This window comes from Aquarana catesbeiana, linkage group LG01 (genome assembly GCF_042186555.1).
Source record: "Aquarana catesbeiana isolate 2022-GZ linkage group LG01, ASM4218655v1, whole genome shotgun sequence".
Lineage (NCBI taxonomy): Eukaryota > Metazoa > Chordata > Amphibia > Anura > Ranidae > Aquarana > Aquarana catesbeiana.
The window spans coordinates 715,721,533-715,744,094 of record NC_133324.1 but is presented as its reverse complement, the minus strand read 5'-3'; positions in this window follow the sequence as shown (position 1 = coordinate 715,744,094).

Genomic DNA, 22,562 nt, shown 5'->3' with positions numbered 1-22,562 from the left:
CCTATTCATCACTGCTCCCTATTCTGGTCACCCCCACTGCACCAAGATCCCAAACTTCAAAGTTTATGCCTGGGTCCTATGCTATTCTCATTAAAGATATGGTGTACATGTGCTACAAGGTTCTATTTCTCTTTGTCATGCCTCCCCCCTCTCCAATGTACTTTACAACCCTTTAATCCCAGATAGCCTATCCCACATGCTTCCCTGGGCTCAAGCAGGTCTGTTTCAGCTCCACCAATTTGCTCATCCAATTACCCGAAAGCTCCAGACCTTTGCGGACCTCCAGTCTAAGCACCAGATACCTAACAATTTGTTCTACTTATATCTCCAAGTGAGTCATTTTCTATCAACTCTCTCTCTGACCCATACTCTACCTAAACCAATGGCCTTTGAGCTCCTTTGTTCCCAAGGCTCCCATCAAAAGCGGCTAATATCTGCCATATATCTATTACTGCAGGAGTCCTCTCCACTCTCTGAAGACTTTCACACTTATATGCGAAAATGGGCCTGTATCACTCAAACACCAATCTCTCTCCCTCAATGGGATAAGATCTGGACTTCAACGTCCAAAGTATCCAGGTGCATTACACAGAGAGAGACAGCACTTAAAATATTACTCTTCTGGTACAGGACCCCAGAAATACTGCCTCATTATGACCCCTCCCTCTGTCCTCTTTGTTGGAGATGTGGTAAATCTAGAGGCACCCACTATCACATCTTCTGCCAATGTGAATTAATTGTGTATTTTTGATCCATGGTGATGTCTCTGCTTCAGCGTATATTTGAGCATCCTCTTCCGCTGGATCTGTTACATCTCCTTCTGGGTCTCCTCTTCTCTGGACTGGGGAAAGCTTCAAACAAATTAGCCTTCAAAATCTTGCTGGCCACCAAGCAAGTTATCCCAATCTGTTGGTTGTCCCCCACCCCCCATCTCAGGATCAACTTTTACAGGTTATTGCTGAAATACGTAGAATGTAACACATGGCAGCCCAGGTGGATGATGCAGTGGACAGATTTGATAGAGTTTGGGATTTGTGGGACAAATCTGAGTATGGCACCACACCCCTAAACCGAACCTAATACCCACATATCAACCCAACATTTCAGTCCCTTATCTTCAGTTTTCAACTACTTCTTGGTTATAGCCCTCTGATTATACCCCTTTGTATACACTTTAATTTTGTTATATCTTTGTACTAGATCTGTTTGATGTTGCTAGATCTACAATTGATTCTTTTGAATTTCAATGTACTAGATGTGCTTTTCTTTGCATTTTTAGTTTCTGTACTCTACTATGTTCTATATGCAATAAAAAACACAATAATAAAAAAAAGGGCCAAGATACATCCCTGGGAATTACAGACCAGTTAGCCTAACATCAATAGTATGCAAGCTCTTGGAGGGGATGATAAGGGACTATACAAGATTTTAGTAATGACAGCGGTATCGTTAGCAGTAACCAGCATGGATTCATGAAGAATCGTTCTTGTCAAACCAATTTATTAACCTTCTATGAGGAGGTGAGCTGCAGTCTAGATAAAGGAAGGCCAGTTGAATTGAGGACCGAAATGAGAGGTGTCAAAATTAGGGAATATTCCCCACCATGTGACAATACCTGACCTTAAGCATACCTTCACTTTTCATGCCTCTGCTTTCTAACCTTAGTCTCATAGTTTCCCCATCCTATTACAACATGTTATCATAATGTGTAAATAAAAAATACTTTCCTACTGTTCATACTATGTTCTCATACCCGAACAATGATAATATTATAATATCAGACCGCATCTTAATATCTAAATTATTTACACTGGAAGGAATGTTTTAATAAGTATATAATTTTTTTTTTTTTTGGTGGTAATCAGGAGCAGTGCTCACTGTACGTTCCATTTCCCCCACTGGTGGTAATGTAGTTCATGTACACCACAATTAATCTGCAATTTGGGTGTCCCAGTTTTGAGACTACCTAGAACTGTGGCCTACTCAACGCATTTTCTTTATTGGATACATTTAACTAGCCCTAAAACCACTATTATCTTTCTACCCTCTCTTTCCATCCTCCACTTTATTTTTATTCTTATATAATGTCCCTGCCTCATTCCTCTGCACCTTTGCCTTTCCTCCAGGGAGTTACTCCCTATCATAACAATGCTGACCCTCCCTCTTTACTCAGTGCTTATTGACTCTTTCAGTTCCTTTGAAAAGGACAAGGAACCCATAGTCTCACCTGCAATAAACAGTATGGCCACATAGTGTTTAACCAAGAGATCCATTTAAAATAGCATCCATTCCCCAAAATGACCAACCACTTTTTTACAGGGTGGAAAATTAGGTTATGGTCCAGTTAAAGAGAAAGATTTGTCTGTTTGCAGTACAAGGTGGAAAGTAAAAATAGAAAAAAGAAGGAATTCCAAAGGAGAAAGAGGGGAGATTGATGGTATAGCCCCTAAAGGGAAGGAGCATGTTTGACCTCTAAGTATTTATGGGTTAACAACAGAGGTGAGCGCACACAGAGGGGTGAAACACTTTGGATAAAGTCTATACTGTAGTACCTATTTCTTTCTGAGCACTGGAACTGGACTGTTCTATATATAAACGGACTGGTATTTCACACTGTGAAATTTTGGTCTATAGTTTGAATTCTTTAAAATAATAATTGTGAATATTATATATGTATAGTGTTACATAAGCTGTAAATGAGAAGGTTTTGTTGAGAGATAATTAGCACTAATTTTCCAGCCCACAAGGGAATTTTTGATATTTATTCACATTGAGTTGCATTCACTGCAGCACTGCACTTTATTTAACCACTTCAGCACCAGCCTATTGTCAAATGACGTCCACAGATGGGATCTCCCATCCTGGGTGGACGTCATATGACGGCCTCGGGTTCCTGGCCGCCTAGGGGGTGCGCGCTCGCCGCCGGGGGCGCGCGCGTGCCCGCCGCGTTACTCGGGACCCGGTGCGTGTGCCCGGCGGCCGCGATGTCGGCCGGGCACCCGCGATTGCCCGTTAACCGGGCCGGACCGTGGATCTGTGTGTGTAAACACACAGATCCACGTCCTGTCAGCTCCCAGAACGGAGGAACACTGATCAGTCTCCTCCCCTTGTGCATCCCCTCCCCCTACAGTTAGAAGCATTCCCTAGGAAACACATTTAACCCCTCCCCGCCCCTTAGTGGTTAACCCCTTCACTGCCTGTCACATTTACACAGTAATCAATGCAATTTTATAGCATTGATCGCTGTATAAATGTGAATGGTCCCAAAAATGTGTCAAAAGTGTCCGATGTGTCCGCCATAATGTCGCAGTCACGAAAAAAAATCATGATCGCCGCTATTACTATTAAAAAATAAATAAATATATATTTTTTTAAAATGCCATAAATCTATCCCGTATTTTATAGACGCTATAACTTTTGCGCAAACCAATCAATATACGCTCATTGTGATTTTTTTACCAAAAATATGTAGAAGAATACGTATCGGCTGAAACTTAGGAAAACATTTTTTTTTTTTTTTAAATTGGGATATTTATTATAGCAAAAAGTAAAAAATATTGTGTTTTTTTCAAAATTGTCGCTCTTCTTTTGTTTATAGCGCAAAAAATAAAAACCGCAGAGGTGATCAAATACCACCAAAAGAAAGCTCTATTTGTGGGGAAAAAAGGACGTCAATTTTGTTTGGGTACAACGTCGCACGACCGCGCAATTGTCGTTCAAAGTGCGACAGCGCTGAAAACTAAAAATTGGTCTGGAAAGGAAGGGGGTGAAAATGCCCGGTATTGAACCGGTTAATGATATTATATATTGTATATACACAGTGTCTTGAAAAAATATTCATATCCCTTGACATTTTTCCACATTTTGTCATGTTACAACTAAAAATATAAATGTATAAATGTATTTTATTGGCATTTTAGTGATAGACCAACACATAGTGTCACATAATTATGAAGTGGAAGGAAAATGATAAATCATTTTCAAAATTTTTGGGTATGTCTCTACCAGCTTTGCACATCTAGAGAGTGACATTTTTGCCCATTCTTCTTTGCAAAATACCTCAAGCTCTGTCAGATTGGATGGAGAGCATCTGTGAACAGCAATTTTCAAGTCTTACCACAGATTCTCAATTGGATTTAGATCTGGACTTTGACTGGGCCATTCTAACACATGAATATTCTGTGATCTAGACCATTCTATTGTAGCTCTGGCTGTATGTTTAGGGTCATCGTCCCGCTGGAAGGTGAACCTGCACCCCAGTCTCAAGTCTTTTGCAGACTCTAACAGGTTTTCTTCTAAGATTGCCCTGTACTTGGCTCCATCCATCTTCCCATCAACTCTGACCAGCTTCTCTGGCCCTGCTGAAGAAAAGCATTCTCACAACATGATGCTGCCATCACCATGTTTCATGGTGGGGGATGGTGTGTTCGGGGGAATGTGCAGTGTTACTTTTCCGCCACACATAGCATTTTGCTTTTAGGCCAAAAAGTTTCATTTTGGTCTCATCTTACCAGAGCACCTTCTTCCACCTTTTTGTTGTGTCCCCCACAAGGCTTCTTGCAAACTGCAAACAGGAATTCTTATGGCTTTCTTTCAACAATGGCTTTCTTCTTGCCACTGTTCCATAAAGGCCAGAATTGTGGAGTGCATGACTAATAGTTGTCCTGTTGACAGATTCCCCCACCTGAGCTATGGATCTCTGCAGCTCCTCCAGAGTTACCATGGGCCTCTTGGCTGCTTCGCTGATTATTGCTCTCCTTGCCCGGCCTGTCATTTCAGGTGGATGGCCATGTCTTGGTAGGTTTGCAGTTGTGCCATACTCTTTCCATTTTTGGATAATGGATTGAACAGTGCTCCGTGAGATGTTCAAAGCTTGGGATATTTTTTTTATAACCTAACCCTGCTTTAAAGGTCTCCACAATTTTAGCCCTGACCTGTCTGGTGTATTTCTCGGCCTTTATGATGCTGTTTATTCATTACGGTACTCAAACCACTGAGGGCTTTACAGAACAGCTGTATTTATACTGTGATTAAATTACACACAGGTGGACTCTATTTACTAATTAGGTGACTTCTGAAGGCAATTGGTTCCACTAGATTTTAGTTAGGGGTATCAGAGTATAGGGGGCTGCATACAAATGCACACTACACTTTTAAGATAGTTATTTGCAAAAAAAATTGAAAACCATTTATCACTTTCCTTCCACTTCACAATTATGTGCCACATTGTGTTGGTCTATCACAGTGATATGCAATTAGCGGACCTCCAGCTGTTGCAAAACTACAAGTCCTATCATGCCTCTGTCTCTGGGTGTCATGCTTGTGGCTTGCAGAGTCTTGCTATGCCTCATGGGACTTGTAGTTCTGCAACAGCTGGAGGTCCACTAATTGATTATCCCTGCTCTATCACATAAAATCCCAATAAAAAACATTTACGTTTTTTGGTTGTAACATGACAAAATGTGAAAAATTTCAAGGGGTATGAATAGCTTTTTAAGGCACTGTAGCACTTATTAGTGCTTTCTTTAATGCGTCCTGAGAAAATGTAACTTATTTTTAAAGCACCGTGGGATGCTGAGGCAAAGTCCTCTGAACAAATTTTTTTGACACCTTGAAACCGACGTTTAAAACGCCCGTTTAGCCGCATTTGCATGCCACGTTTAGTCGCGTTTAGCCGTGTTTAACCGCATTTGCGTCTAGAAGCATTTATTAAGATTACCTCATTTAAGACCCTCCCCAAGCTCAAAAAACATTGTTAGTTACCTGTTTCAGCCATTTTGACCAGAGTGAGTAGCAGCAGAGAGCAGTTGTCTACTTGTATTTGCCTCTATTTCTGTGCTTTTTTTTTGCAATGGATTCAATAATGAACATAATTTGGATACAGCAATGCCAGTGGTGTATTGCATTGCATCAAGGGCTATATATGGTCAATGAATCATCGCAAGTAATTAAAACATTTTTAACTTTTTTATATTTTTTTTTTGTTTTTCATCATTTTTTGGTCTTTTCAGTTAAAAAAAATAGTGTACCTTTAAGTTGTGGATTGTCATTTGCCATGTCACCTGCCTCAAGTTGTGGATTGTCCACTTACCATGTCACCTGCCACAAGTTGTGGATTGTCCACTTGCCACGTCACCTGCCACAAGTTGTGGATTGTCCACTTGTCACGTCATCTGCCACAAGTTGTGGATTGTCCACTTGCCACATCACTTGCCACATCACTTGCCACGTCACCTGCCCCAAGTTGTGGACTGTCCACTTGCCACGTCACCTGCCACAAGTTGTGGATTGTCCGCTTGCCACCCACAAGTTGTGGATTGTCCACTTGCCACGTCATGTGCCATAAGTTGTAGATTGTCCACTTGTCACGTCACCTGCCACAAGTTGTGGATTGTCCACATGCCACACCACCTGCCACAAGTTGTGGATTGTCCACTTTCCACGTCACTTGCCACAAGTTGTGGATTGTCATTTGCCACGTCACCTGCCACAAGTTGTAGATTGTCCATTTGCCATGTCACCTGCCACAAGTTGTGGATTGTCCACTTGCCACGTCACCTACCACAAGTTGTGGATTGTCCACTTGCCACATCACCTGCCACAAGTTGTGGATTGTCCACTTTACACGTTACTTGCCACAAGTTGTGATTTGTCCACTTGCCACGTCACCTGCCACAAGTTGCAGATTGTCCACTTGCCATGTCACCTGCCACAAGTTGCAGATTGTCATTTGCCACATCACCTGCCACAAGTTGCAGATTGTCCACTTGCCATGTCACCTGCCACAAGTTGCAGATTGTCATTTGCCACGTCACCTGCCACAAGTTGTGCATTGTCCACTTTCCACGTCACTTGCCACAAGTTGTGGGTTGTCATTTGCCACGTCACCTGCCACAAGTTGCGGATTGTCCATTTGCCATGTCACCTGCCACAAGTTGTGGATTGTCCACTTGCCACATCACCTACCACAAGTTGTGGATTGTTCACTTGCCACGTCACCTGCCACAAGTTGTGGATTTTCCACTTGCCACATCACCTGTCACAAGTTGTGGATTGTCCACTTGCCACGTCACTTGCCACGTCACCTGCCACAAGTTGTGGATTGTCCACTTGCCACGTCACCTGCCACAAGTTGTGGATTGTCCGCTTGCCACCCACAAGTTGTGGATTGTCCACTTGCCACGTCATGTGCCATAAGTTGTAGATTGTCCACTTGTCACGTCACCTGCCACAAGTTGTGGATTGTCCACATGCCACACCACCTGCCACAAGTTGTGGATTGTCCACTTTCCACGTCACTTGCCACAAGTTGTGGATTGTCATTTGCCACGTCACCTGCCACAAGTTGTAGATTGTCCATTTGCCATGTCACCTGCCACAAGTTGTGGATTGTCCACTTGCCACGTCACCTACCACAAGTTGTGGATTGTCCACTTGCCACGTCACCTGCCACAAGTTGTGGATTGTCCACTTTACACGTTACTTGCCACAAGTTGTGATTTGTCCACTTGCCACGTCACCTGCCACAAGTTGCAGATTGTCCACTTGCCATGTCACCTGCCACAAGTTGCAGATTGTCATTTGCCACATCACCTGCCACAAGTTGCAGATTGTCCACTTGCCATGTCACCTGCCACAAGTTGCAGATTGTCATTTGCCACGTCACCTGCCACAAGTTGTGGATTGTCCACTTTCCACGTCACTTGCCACAAGTTGTGGGTTGTCATTTGCCACGTCACCTGCCACAAGTTGCGGATTGTCCATTTGCCATGTCACCTGCCACAAGTTGTGGATTGTCCACTTGCCACATCACCTACCACAAGTTGTGGATTGTTCACTTGCCACGTCACCTGCCACAAGTTGTGGATTTTCCACTTGCCACATCACCTGTCACAAGTTGTGGATTGTCCACTTGCCACGTCACTTGCCACGTCACCTGCCACAAGTTGTGGATTGTCATTTGCCACGTCACCTGCCACAAGTTGTGGATTGTCCACTTGCCACGTCACTTGCCACGTCACCTGCCACAAGTTGCGGATTGTCATTTACCACGTCACCTGCCACAAGTTGTGGATTGTCCACTTGCCACATCACCTGCCACAAGTTGCGGATTGTCATTTACCATGTCACCTGCCACAAGTTGTGGATTGTCCACTTGCCACATCACCTGTCCACTTGCCACGTCACCTGTCACAAGTTGCGATATGTCCACTTGCCATGTCACCTGCCACAAGTTGCAGATTGTCCACTTGCCATGTCACCTGCCACAAGTTGCAGATTGTCATTTGCCACATCACCTGCCACAAGTTGCGGATTGTCATTTGCCATGTCACCTGCCACAAGTTGTGGATTGTCCACTTGCCACGTCACCTGCCACAAGTTGCTTGTTCAAATCTAACAACATATGGGTCAAATTACAATTATACTTCTGATAACAGCAATGCTAGTGGTGTATTGGATTGGATCAAGGGCACGTTAGGGTATATAAATAGTCTATGAATCATTGCAAGCAATTACAATTTTTGAAACTTTTTTAATGGTTTTTCATCATTTGCCATCATTTTTGAGATTTTTAATGTAAAAAAAATAGGGCACCTTTAAAAACACTTATAAACAAAAACGCCGGTACCGCGTTTAGCCGTGTTTAGCCGCATTTGGCGTCTGAAATGTGGAAATCTTCTGCGTCTGAACCCATTTTTTTGCTTCCAAAGAAACGCTGTTAAATGCAACTGCAAAAAAATGGCCACTTGCCACCCACAAGTTGTGGATTGTCCACTTGCCACGTCACCTGCCACAAAGTGTGGATTTTCCACTTGCCACATCACCTGTCACAAGTTGTGGATTGTCCACTTGCCACGTCATTTGCCACGTCACCTGCCACAAGTTGTGGATTGTCATTTGCCACGTCACCTGCCACAAGTTGTGGATTGTCCACTTGCCATGTCACTTGCCACGTCACCTGCCACAAGTTGCAGATTGTCATTTACCACGTCACCTGCCACAAGTTGTGGATTGTCCACCTGCCACATCACCTGCCACAAGTTGCGGATTGTCATTTACCACGTCACCTGCCACAAGTTGTGGATTGTCCACTTGCCACATCACCTGCCACAAGTTGTGGATTGTCCACTTGCCACGTCACCTGTCACAAGTTGCGATATGTCCACTTGCCACGTCACCTGCCACAAGTTGCAGATTGTCCACTTGCCATGTCACCTGCCACAAGTTGCAGATTGTCATTTGCCACATCACCTGCCACAAGTTGCAGATTGTGATTTGCCATGTCACCTGCCACAAGTTGTGGATTGTCCACTTGCCACGTCACCTGCCACAAGTTGCTTGTTCAAATCTAAACACATATGGGTCAAATTACAATTATACTTCTGATAACAGCAATGCTAGTGGTGTATTGGATTGGATCAAGGGCACGTTAGGGTATATAAATGGTCTATGAATCATTGCAAGCAATTACAATTTTTGAAACTTTTTTTAATGGTTTTTCATCATTTGCCATAATTTTTGAGATTTTTAATGTAAAAAAAATAGGGCACCTTTAAAAACACTTATAAACGAAAACGCGGCTAAACGCCGGTACCGCGTTTAGCCGTGTTTAGCCGCATTTGGCGTCTGAAATGTGGAAATCTTCTGCGTCTGAACCCATTTTTTTGCTTCCAAAGAAACGCTGTTAAATGCAACTGCAAAAAAATGGCAATAAACGAAACTGTGTACATGGTCACATAGGATAACATTGAATGAGTTCAGGGGCAGTTGAAAAAAGTGTCCAACGTCCTCTGAACGCGTGTTTAGAAGCATCCCGTGTACATGGGGCCTAATGCATTGTCATAGCTAATGTCATGACAGAAATGTGGAAGCTGCCATTGTGGACCTCCTTTTGAAAATACTAGTTGCCTGCCTGTCTCTAGTTTAATTTTCAGTCTTGTCCACGAAAAAGTATGTAGTTAGGGAGAATCAAAACAAAGTCAAAAGGAAACTCAAGAAAGGTCTTCTTTAAACTGAAGTCTAATTTTTGGGGGCATATAATACCCAGTATTACATAAATGGATGATAATGTTTCTGTCAATAATTCTTCATTTACAGAATGAATTCTGGAAAAATAATCCTAATGCCTTGTACACACGGTCGGATTTTCCAACAGAAAATGTGCGCTCGGAGCTTGTTGTCGGAAATTCCAACCGTGTGTGGGCTCCATCGGACTTTTTCCATCGGATTTTCCAACACACAAATTTTGAGAGCAGGCTATAAAATTTTCCGACAACAAAATCCGATCGCATCAATTCCAACCATGTGTGGACAATTCCGATGCACAAAGTGCCACGCATGCTCAGAAGAAATTCCGAGACGGAACTGCTCGGTCTGGTCAACTTAGCGTTTGGAATGGATATCACACTTTCATCAGGCTGCAATGTTTTAAATAGTTTAATGCAGCACACTCTCTTCTTCTTTATAATGCTAGAAGAATGAAGTAGTTTTGCTGCTCATATACACACAGACTTCTCACAAACTTCTTTCTTTATTATTTAGCATGATTTCATCAATATATTTTGATTTGTCCCACCTGACAAAAAAGATATATATTTTATTTTTTTGGTTTGTATTTTTTTCAAGCCTGATTTTTTTTATTTGTTTTTACTCCTGAATATTGTTGGGTGTGTTTTGTGTGTCAAGTTACCACAACACCATTATTATCTTGTATTATTTAATATCAAGAAGGTTGCTTGGTGTTGGTGTCTCTTGTTAATTTCACATTGTATTTTTGAAATGTACCTGCCTCCTCACAAAAAAACTGTCCTTTTTGAAGGAAAACACACATAGGCAAGTATAATTGAAACAAAAATCCTTTATTAAGTGCTCAGAACCAAACAAAGAGGGAGGCAACGTTGGATAAACATCAGAAATCGGTGAAGCCTTTGGCCCCCAGGGCACACATCAATTATTTTACTGCAAAATTGGTGGCCTGAGGAGTCCATATATAAGGGAGTGCAGTTTGGTCCACAAGTCCAAGAGATCCTGAACAGCAGCAGATGACATGTATTGTCCCCAGGCTGTGGTCATGCAAGAGCTTGCATCTTTGGCCAGACCAGACTGAACCCAGGCCATCACTCTCTGGTCTTCCTCAGACGCTTCCTTCCCAGCTGTGGCTCTGGTGTTGGAGGTGTGGCAGGAGGAGAAGTAGGACCTGGAGAAGGAGGAGGAGGACCTGGAGGAGGAGGAGAACCATGGGTGAGCTGACAAATATGGGTTTCACATGTGAGTTGGCCCCTCAACCCCTTATTTAGAGCTTCTAAAATTACAAACTCACATAAGAGTCATTGGCCCTCCTCCATTTGCATCATTTTGCATGCAGTTAGCTCAGCAAAATCCTCTTCCACACTGTGGGGTGTTCTGAGCACCTCGGTTGCCTTCCAAAATAGGCCTATTGCAGCCTCCTCCAGGTTACTCCTCTTCCTGCCACTTTTTCTTTGAAGGCAGAGGGGAGGGACCTGGGTATTTGGCAGCCTGCTTGGCCCGGCCACCTCCTGGCTGAGACTTCCTTGTGTATGAAAAAGGGACATGGTTTTAGTTTTTGGTTCATCAATCACAATCAGAAATTAGTACTCCAAACTAACATATATTTAACATCATTAATTGGACAACCATAAATATTTAGAAGAATGCTATACCTGGTTCAAGCTGGGCTCCTCTACATGTTGCTGCCTGGAAGGCCCAGGTTGGGCGTCAGAAGTCTCAGCTGGGGGGAAGGAAGCGTGGAAGGAAGAGTGGAGAGTGCTGGCCTGGGTTTAGTCTGACCTGCCAGAAAATGCAGTCTGTCATAGTACCACAGCCTGGGGACATAAATGTAATCTGCAGCTCCTGATCTCTGGAAATCCTGGACCTTCTTGCGCTCCCTTAGATAAGTACTCCTCATGCCACCAATTAGGATCTTCAAATAGGTGATGTCTGCCGTGGGGATCACCAGCTTCACAAATTGCAGCAAATTATCCAGCGCTGCCTTCCTCTTTGTTTGGTTCTTATAATCAGGGTGGTTTACCTGCCACAGACAGGGCAGCACCCTGAACATATCTATGAAGATTGACATAAAGTCCTGATCATTGACTAGATCCATTTTCTCTGCAAGGCACAACACAAGACAAACCCTAATGTCAGCCTAAAGTCCTCTAAACTTGTCCAAATACAGGCCTCAATCTAGAAGCAGTATAGGCCTAATTTGAAATCTTACCTTCGTTATCATGATTGGCGCCTCCGATACTCCTTCCTCCACACACAGATCGTATGTATTACGCACGTGTGTTACGCTTTATATACACTGCGCATGCGTGAAACTCCGCCCGCCCCTGTAATTCTTTCTAGTCTATTCCCCGTCCCTTCTCATTTGGCGCAGTGGGGGAAGAGCACATGGCGGAGACACAGCAGGTGCATGCTAATTACAGCAACGAGGAGGAGGAGGAGGAAAGCCCGGAGCCAGAAATGTCCCAATCCCGGAGGAGACAATTTAAGGCCTCAAATATGTCCTTTGGGGAGATGTTGGAGATGGTCGACATCCTGAAGAGGACCGACTATGACGGGAATTATAGACCTTACCCAAACCTCAATGTCAGAAAGGCCAAGATCATGGCGAAAGTGGTCAGGAGTCTGCACCGGAATTTCGGGGTATGACGATCCAAGGATCAACTCAGGAATCGGTGGTCAGACCTCAAATTAAGGGAGCATGATCAGTATAGAAGGATCAGGAGAGTGCTGCAAAAAGTAAGTAGTTGTCCTGTGTTACTATTCTTTATTTTTATTAATGGGGAAAGTACGGGTGCTGCAGAAGTGGTGGGTTCCCAATTAGGATTGGCGAATGCAGCAGGAAGGGCATTATGGGCACGATGGGCCTGTGTTTGTCTTTTTCTTGGTGGCAGCGGGACACTACTTGTGCTTGCCACCTCACCAGCTTGAACTGCACTTATGGGACTCGCCACGTCACCAAATGTTACTGCAGTGCTGGTTTGACTATGACCAAGGTGTACTAGGCCGCTGGTGCTTGCCAGTTCACCAAAACGCTACCAAAAAAACTGTTAGCGATCGCAGGGATCAGGCCTAACTCTGTGAATGCTGCAGTTATGCTGTTAGTGTTTTGTAAGTGACAGTGATTGATCGATACTGCACTTGGGTGGGCTGGGCTGGGCGGAGGGGCAATACGCAGGTGCTAGCAGGTATCTGGGCTGATCCCGCTAACACTGCATTTTTGGGAAACCTAAACTGCTGGGGACGCTAGTATACATCTAATCGGATCAGATATTGATCCGTTCAGATACTATACCACTAAGGGAGGTGTATGGTGTGTGCGTGGGTGTTATTGCTACTGGCACTAACCTGACGCTGCCTGGGGCTGGTGCTTGCCAGTTCACCAAAACGCTACCAAAAAAACTGTTAGCGATCGCAGGGATCAGGCCTGACTCTGCAAACGCTGCAGTTATGCGTTTAGTGTTTTGTAAGTGACAGTGATCGATCGATACTGCACTTGGATGAGCTGGGCCGGGCGGAGGGGCAAAACACAGGTGCTAGCAGGTATCTGGGCTGATCCAGCTAACACTGCATTTTTGGGAACCCTAAACTGCTGGGGACGCTAGTATAGATCTGATCGGATCAGATATTGATCCGTTCAGATACTATACCACTAAGGGAGGTGTATGCTGCGTGCGTGGGTGTTAGCGGTACTGGCGCTAACCTGACGCTGCTTGGGGTGACGCAGACCCTATCTGACCCTAAAACCTAACTTATATCACCGCCAGGTGATCAGGGGCTAAACCTTTATTAGGTAATAAATGGCGGGTGCCCTGACACTATAAAAAATAAACTAACTAACCAGCGTCACCCATAACAGTTATACGGTGATCACTGGTGAAAGGGTTAACTAGGGGGCAATCAAGGGGTTATAACCTTTTTTAGGTAGTATATGGGGGTCCCTGACGCTATGAAATGCTGACGGCGAACCTATATATTTACCTCCCTAACTAGCATCACCAGTGACACTAATACAGCGATCAGAAAAATGATCACTTAGTGACACTGGTGACGGGGGGGGTGATCAAGGGGTTAAAACTTTATTAGGGGGGGTTAGGGGGGTACCCTAGACCTAAAGGGGGCTAACACTAACTGCCCTACCACACTAACTATCACAAACTGACACCAATGCAGTAATCATGGGGGGGGTGATTGGGGGGTGATCAGGGGGTGATCGGGGGGTGATGGGGGTGAAAAGTATGCCTGGCATGTTCTACTGTGTGTGTTGAGTTGTGCAACTCACTCAGATGTCTTCTCTCCTCGGCACCAGAACGGAAAATACCGAGCCGAGGAGAGATGACATCACTTCCTCTGCAGCTGTTTACTATACAGCAGCAGAGGAAGGATTTCATTGGCTGGGAGAGATTGCAAGGGGGGGCCACGAATGGATGGCCTCCCCCTCACCTCTGATCGCTCCCGGACAGAAGCCGACCGCCTCGGGCACCGGCATCGGCAAGTGGTTAATATACTCCTTCTGCAGGACCTGGATGATGGCAGAACAGGTCTCTGGGATAATGATCCCCAGAGCCTAGGGGAGATACCTGTCAAGAACTTGAGATCCTGCAGGCTTCTCCCCATCGCCAAGTACCGTAGGGTGGCGACTAACCTCTGCTTCGGAGTGATGGCTTGCCTCATGCAGGTATCCTGCCTACTGATATAGGGGGTCAGCTAAGCCAACAAACGGTGAAATACGGGGTCCGTCATCCGGAGAATGTTCCTGAAATTGTCAGGATTATTCTCACGGATCTCTTGGAGCAAAGGCATGTGACAGAACTGGTCATGCTGGAGCAACCAATTCTTGGTCCATGAACTCCTCCCCACCCTGTTCATGGACTGGACTTGTGTCAAGGTAAGGACCCCAACACCAAGCCCCCCGCACAGCATGAACTCTACGAGGAGTACGTATACGCAATGTGGCTAGAAAACGGTCGGCTGCTCAGAACGAAGTAACAGAACACACTGAAGAACAGCAAGGCCTGTGAAGAGTGACCTGAAAAACAGTAATGAACGAACACGAACACAAGGACAAGTCAATTGTACTCGCTGCACACACTGAAGAACAGATACAAACCCACAAACACAAACTGAACAGCAGAAAACGATCTGAAAACCACGAATCTGAAAAAGCGTGAATCGTCTCTCACCAAACTTTTACTAACACGAGATTAGCAAAAGGAGCCCAAAGGGTGCCGCGCTTGGTTCTGAACTGCCCTTTTATAGTCTTGTCGTACGTGGTGAACGTGACCGCGTTCTTGGCGATAGGAAATTTTGTGCGACCGTGTGTATGCAAAACAAGTTTGAGCCAACATCCATCAGAAAAAATCCATGGATTTTGTTGTCGGAATGTCCGATCAATGTCTGATCGTGTGTACAGGGCATAAGAGTATTGTGAATGACTACAAGGCCAGGAAGGGGAGGGCAAGCAGCATGATCCCTCGCTGTTGAAAAAGAAAAAAAAATAGGGATAACAGATCCCTCTCGATTTTTCCCACACACATGGAATATATTTTGGATTATGTAATGGAGTTTGTTGTATTGACGTAGGTGTTTTAAATTCCATGATTAACTGATGGGTTTAAGCGCCGGTTCACATTAGAAGTGGCACGACTTGCAGGTCGCCTCACCGAGGCGACCTGCACACGACTGCCCCGGCGACTTGCAAGACGACTTCTGTATAGAAGTCTATGCAAGTCGCCCCCAAAGTAGTACAGGAACCTTTCTTCTAAGTCGGAGTGACTTGCGTCGCTCCGATTAGAACGGTTCCATTGTACAGAACGGGAGGCGACTTGTCAGGCGGCTAGGTCGCCTGACAAGTCGCCCCCGTGTGAACCGGCTCTACATGTCCAGCCCATACAACCCTTGGCTCTATGATTAAGCCCTAGTAGGGGGTGAAACATTTCAGAGGGGCATGGCCTAATAGCGGGGACTGTGTCTACAACCAGCTATACACAGCAAGCCTACTTACATGGAGTATGGTCTTGTGCCTAAGGTTTTGCCTTCACAGTTGCAGTTGCAATCTCTCATTCCTGTAGTGCAGGAAGGTCACTGCTGTGGGGAGTATCCAGCATCGCTGAGGGGAGGAATATTGCACTACGCAAAAGCTTTAAATTTGATTTGCCATGATTGAAACAAAATCTACCTGTGCAATGGGACTCATGCACTGCAAAGGTTAAATGCTTGCTTAGTTTACATGTGTACTACTTAATCTTTAACTTGGCCAGCAGCTCTGATATGTGGCATAGTTTAGCACGGTGCAGAGCTTTTAATTCTGCATTGTATTTAACAAGCCTAGCATGCATCCTTGGCCCAAACCTCTTTAAAGAGGGTTCTGCAAGAGATCAGTTGCATGGATTGAGTAAGCCTGCCAGAACCAGTAATAAGGTAAGTAATACACCTTATCTATGCACCCTAGATGAAATAAGCATTCAAACCTTGCAATGCGGGGTAACCCCACTGCAAAGTTTGATTTTGTCCCATTTCTGGAATTCAGCTATACATTTTTCTTAATGCCATTGTAGCTAAGGCTAGACCAGTGCACCTTTAGGCTGTATGTAAGGTGAAACATTTTGAACAGAATAGAAAAAAACGTTTGTCAGGTTTGTTATGCTTTTGTTTCTATCCAAATCTAGAAAAATATAGTTTTAGCTTTACATACACCTTAATTTAGTGCAACGTTATTTCTAGCCAGATTTATATACTTTACTAGGTAATTTGGCAATAGTTTTATAAGAAACCTTATGAACTCAAAGGGAGTTTGCCAGAACAAAATCGAACATACTGAAGTGAAAAAAGTAAATACTTGTTGAGCTTAGTAAATAGTGTTAACTTACACATGATTGGATAATTGAAGAAAAAAAAAACAAACATGTTATACTTACCTGCCCTGTGTAATGGTTTTGCACAGAGCAGCCCGAATCCTTCTCTTCTTGGATCCCTCTTCAGCACTCCTGGCTCCTCCCTCCTGTTGAGTGCCTCCACAATAAGTAGATTGCTATGGGGGCACCCGAGCATAGCCACAGGTCCCTGTGTTCATTCAGACATTGACCCGGCCCTGCCCCCTTTCTCTCCTCATTGGCTGACTGACTATGATTGACAACAGCGGGAGCCAATGGTGCTGCTCTGCTGTCTCAGCCAATGAGGAGAGGAGTCCCGGGCAGCCGAGACACTCCTGCTACATCGCTGGACCTAGAAGGACCTCAGATAAGTATTAGGGGGGCTGAGGGGGGCTGCTGCACACAAAAGGCTTTTTTATCTTAAAGCATAGAATGCATTTAGATAAAAAAAATCTTCTGCCTTTACAATCACTTTAAAGTAGTGGCTTGATCTGTAATTCCTTCAACTTGATTTGCTTTATTTGAAACAACTGATCAGTAGATTGCACAGATAAAGACTTTACACACATCTAAAAGGAGCTGGAGATGTGTTATTTCATATAAAACTTAGGGAACAAAACAATTAGTGACCAAGAAAGCCAATAGCTTTGAGAGTCGGGCAACAACAGTACTTTTCAGGAGCAGAAAGAATTAATGTAAAATTGAAGCTATTCAGGAAGCAAATGAAGGGGGGCTAAAGATAAGGGTATATTGTGGAGATGCAAGTTAGGAGAGAATGCAGGAAATGTTTATGGAGAACAAATAAGGTTGGAGTTCTGCTTTAAAGTGGGTGCCAACTATGGATTAATAACCATATTTTTGAATGAGATGTCCAACACTTGTGATGGTCAGGTGTCAATATACTTTTTACCATATAGTAATTGTTCCAGATCAGTCATTTTGAAAGTACTGAAGCCAATTGATCAGCATGTGAACCAAACAACTAGTAATTTCAGAAGGAGAAGTCAGAAAGGATATTTAAGAAATGCAAGAAAGCAATCATTTAAAAAAAATAATAATAACACAGTGTAATACTTACCAGTATTTCACACTGATGCAAAGCAAAATGTACATATTTTATTCTGACAGACCTGCCTGATGTTTTTATGAGTATTTTTATTTTTATTTGGATGTCAGTGTTTGAAATAAAAATGCATGAATACATTGATATGGAAGCTTCGGGGTGCAATATACAAAAGCAGCAACACTGCTATCAGAAAGTACAACTACATTGCAAATAGAAAAGCCTTTGTATATCATCTAAAACTGTAAATCAGGCTATGAATGGTAAATCAAGCAGAACTGGAGAATAGGTGGCTTTGATGCAGAAATTACTGCAGCACTCTTAAACAGATATTTCAGCAGCAGCACTCTCCCAGGTGTTTCTCAAAGGCAACAAGATGACTGAAGTTTTTTCCTCTGAACATCACTTGTCTTTTATCAAAGGAGAAAAACAAACAAACAGAAAAATGTCTAAAGGACATGAGAGGGAGAAAAGCTGAGATATCATGTTGTATGCTCTTCAGATGCCAAGACATTTGATGGGAATATATTGTAGGTGAAGTTATGTGTTTATGTTGTCTTGACATTTCATATATTGCAACAAGCTCCCACAGATTGATTTGAGATAAAATATAACTCAAACAATCACATCTATGTTCAAATCTTTTTTCTAATATGATTTTTACCGTAACATGTTATAATTGCTTTTTTAATGTTTTCCCTAACCTAAATGTCGTCCAAGTGACAAGGAGCAAACAAGTATTCTTCTTTGTAAAGAGATATCAGTGGTAAGGTTACCCTCCCATGAGGGGTGTTATTATGCTTTAATTGCCAGATATACATTTCTTAAAGCCACATACTACAAAGTGACCTTTATTACTGTCAGTTACAAACAAAAACGGCACAAGATTTACCATCTCTTCAGATTACTTCCCTCAGTATCTCCAGTCTACAGTGTACAGCTAGCAGATATTTTCACAAAATACAAAATGGTGCAACGCTCAACCAATTTGTGTAGAATTATAAAGCTCTCCCAAACCTCTTGTATTGAATTGTATTGTTGCTGTATTGTCTCCCTGTATGTAAAGTGCTGCGCAAACTGTTGGCACTTAATAAATCCTGTATAATAATAAAGTGCCACAGTGTATAAAAAATATATACATATATATATATATATATATATATATATATATATATATATATATATATATATATATATATATATATATATATATAAATATATATACACTCTTTGTTATATTGCAGCCATTTGCTAAAATCATTTAAGTTAATCTTTTTCCTCATTAATGTACACACAGCACCCCATATTGACAGAAAAACACAGAATTGTTGTCATTTTTGCAGATTTATTAAAAAAGAAAAACTGAAATGTCACATGGTCCTAAGTATTCAGACCCTTTGCTGTGACGCTCATATATTTAACTTGGGTGCTATCTATTTCTTCTGATCATCCTTGAGATGGTTCTACACCTTCATTTAAGTCCAGCTGTGTTTGATTATACCGATTGAACTTGATTAGGAAAGCCACACACCTGTCTATATAAGACCTTACAGCTCACAGTGCATGTCAGAGCAAATGAGAATCATGAGGACAAAGGAACTGCCTGAAGAGCTCAGAGACAGAATTGTGGCAAGGCACAGATCTGGCCAAGGTTACAAAAACATTTCTGCTGCACTTAAGGTTCCTAAGAGCACAGTGGCCTCCATAATCCTTAAATGGAAGACGTTTGGGATGACCAGAACCCTTCCTAGAGCTAGCCTTCTGGCCAAACTGAGCTAACGGGGGAGAAGAGCCTTGGTGAGAGAGGTAAAGAAGAACCTAAAGATCACTGTGAGATGGGGATGGTGCTGCGCTAATCCTGCAATAGACTAAAATATAGGTGTACTTGGGTAGGGGGCTACACTCTTGCCTTCACTGAGGCATAAGGTGGTGATCTAAACCACAATCAGGGGTATCGCACTATGTGGACCTGCAAGCAGTATGTGCATAAAAAAATAATAGATAAAACGTGGAGCCCACCTAAAAAGGCTATACATATATGTATCTCAGCTTAAGTGAAGAAATAAAACCATAGTGAAGTCTACAATATAAAATAAAATAAAAACACATTTTTTCAATAAAATAGTGATTACCGCTGAGACATTAAGTGTTAGTACAAAGTGCTGTGAATTAATATCCGGGAATTATTATAGTTCAATCAACCGTGATTCATATAAATGAATGAATAGCTAAAAACTAAATAACATGAAAGCAAAAAATGCCAAATAATACACCAGGGGCTAAGGCTGGACCCCATTCGGTGCAGGCTGCTTTTCCCTATCTAAAATCACCTATACCACCATTTCTTGGTAGCGCAGGAATAATAATAAGATCACTGTGGCTGAGCTCCAGAGATGTAGTCGGGAAATGGGAGAAAGTTGTAGAAAGTCAACCATCACTGCAGCCCTCCACCAGTCGGGGCTTTATGGCAGAGTGGCCCGACGGAAGCCTCTCCTCAGTGCAAGACATGTGAAAGCCCGCATGGAGTTTGCTAAAAAACACCTGAAGGACTCCAAGTTGGTGAGATAAGATTCTTTGGTCTGATCAGACCGAGATAGAACTTTTTGGCCTTAATTCTAAGTGATATGTGTGGAGAAAACCAGGCACTACTCATCACCTGTCCAATACAGTCCCAACAGTGGACGACTGGTTGCAATCGAAGGAAAGATGAATGCGACCAAGTACAGGGATATCCTGGATGAAAACCTTCTCCAGAGTGCTCAGGACCTCAGACTGGGCTGAAGGTTTGCCTTCCAACAAGACAATGACCCTAAGCACACAGCTAAAATAACGAAGGAGTGGCTTCACAACAACTCCGTGACTGTTCTTGAATGGCCCAGCCAGAGCCCTGACTTAAATCCAATTAAGCATCCCTGTAGAGACCTAAAAATGGCTGTCCACCAACGTTTACCATCCAACCTGACAGAACTGGAGAGGATCTGCAAGGAGGAATGGCAGAGGATCCCCAAATCCAGGTGTGAAAAACGTGTTGCATCTTTCCCAAAAAGACCCATGGCTGTATTAGATCAAAAGGGTGCTTCTACTAAATACTGAGCAAAGGGTCTGAATACTTAGGACCATGTGATATTTCAGTTTTTCTTTTTTAATAAATCTGCAAAAATGTCAACAATTCTGTGTTTTTCTGTCAATATGGGGTGCTGTGTGTGTAATAATGATATATATATATATATATATCATACCATTTGAAAAAATATAAGTGTATCGTCACACGGAGTGGTACCGTGGATACACGTGAAATAGCACTGTGCCACGTCCTAGCAAATTCATATACAAAAACCGAAAAGAAGGGGGGGGACTTTTGGACTTTTTAGGCACAACTACACAACCATGTTATAGATAAAAATCTTATTTTATTAATTTAGAAAAACACGTAGCAAAAAAGGCGACAATATTAAAAACACAACATATGTATATGTTCAGATAATTGCTATACAACACCATCTAAAGTATATGAGTCTTCGGACATCTGAAAGGTTGCTCCAAATATAGATCAGTCCGAAGAGGTGGTTAGATAGCAAATCCGCAATCAGCTCATGTATTGTGATTGTTCGATGCTCGACATGTTTCGCGTGTGGGCCACTCTTCTTCAAGAGCGATGACAATATATGTTGTAACTATCAGAGTATATAACATTACAATTTCATGGTTAGTATATACATATATACATATCTATAGAGAACAGGCGTCTATGATGACGCCACATATATTGTGCAGAAAGAAAATGTGTACTCGTTCAAACAGGGCGGCAGTGGGCGTCAAAACCCCAAGCAGTGCTGGAACCCCCCCGGGAAGACCGATAGTGTCAGGCAAAGGGTCTCTAACAGAAAATGCCGGCCGACTAGTGGACTCAATACTCCTACCACACGTGCTGTCCTTACCTTCATATATCAGAGACACAATGGACCTTTTAAAGCAGATCGAGGGGATGGTCGTGCCTCCTGATGCCCTGCTCGTGACCTTGGATGTCGAGGCTCTATACTCGAGCATCCCCCATGAGCAGGGCATCAGGACAGCACGCACCTTCCTTCCTGGGGGGAAGAGAGGGGAAGAGGGGAGGAAAGGAAAGGGAGGAACAGGGGAACAACCAGATATAGGGGGGAAAAGAGTGGAGGCGTGGTGTAATAAAGGGAGGATACTCACATTTAGAACAATTATAAAATCATGAAAAAGGGTAATAGTCCACCGGTAAGGAGGAACCAGATGACTGGCAGTATGGTAAATATGCACATCAGGGTAGGTATGTTACTGGTACTAGCTATTTTTTATATAGACCTGTTCCTAGAAAGAGAAACAGTTAAATTTGAAAGAAAAGGGAAAGGGGAGTTTGGAATATAAAACATATAGATTTTAGGTAGTCTATTCCTTGCTATAATATGGGACACTCACCAATATTCATCTCATAGGTAGGAATTTATGGTCTGCATGCCCCTGGATTCCACGGTGGGATGCAGGCAATAATAGACCATTACACAGATACTGTATTATCAAAGATGGACTACAGATGATTTGTCCTGAAGTGTGAGTAAGGTAGACAAAAGAAG